Genomic DNA, 607 nt, shown 5'->3' with positions numbered 1-607 from the left:
ATTATAATAGCCAAAAAGTGGAAACAACTGATAAATAGGTAAATAAAATGTGGTATATCCATACAACGTAATGTTATTTAGCCATAAAAAGGAATGAGGTCCTAATAATGTGCTACAACATGGATGACCCTTGGAAATACTATGTAAAGCAAAAGATTTAGCTAGACAGGAAAGGCCAAATATTGTATGATTCCTCTCATGTGCAATGTCCCAAATAGACAAATCTGAGAGAGAGAAAATAAATTAGTGGTTGCCTGGGGCTTAAGGGGTGGAGAGTGACTGCTATTGGGTATGGTTTTTTTTCTTTTTAAAATTAAAAAATCTTTTTCTTTAATATACATAAAACTTACCACTTTAGGTTAAGAATCCGCCTGTCGGGCTTCCCTGGTGGCGCAGTGGTTGAGAGTCGCCTGCCGACGGGTTCGTGTCCTGGTCCGCGAAGATCCCATATGCCCCGGAGCTCAAAAAAAAAAAAAAAAAAAAAAAAAAAAAAAAGAATCCTTCTGTCAATGCAGGGGACACGGGTTCGACCCCTGGTCCGGTTAGATCCCACATGCCGTAAAGCAGCTAGGCCCGAGCGCCACAACTACTGAGAACGCTCGCTAGA

The sequence above is a fragment of the Neophocaena asiaeorientalis genome, unplaced genomic scaffold (assembly GCF_003031525.2).
Source record: "Neophocaena asiaeorientalis asiaeorientalis breed wild unplaced genomic scaffold, Neophocaena_asiaeorientalis_V1.1 scaffold226, whole genome shotgun sequence".
Taxonomy (NCBI): Eukaryota; Metazoa; Chordata; class Mammalia; order Artiodactyla; family Phocoenidae; genus Neophocaena; species Neophocaena asiaeorientalis.
Note: the sequence above shows the minus strand (reverse complement) of the source record.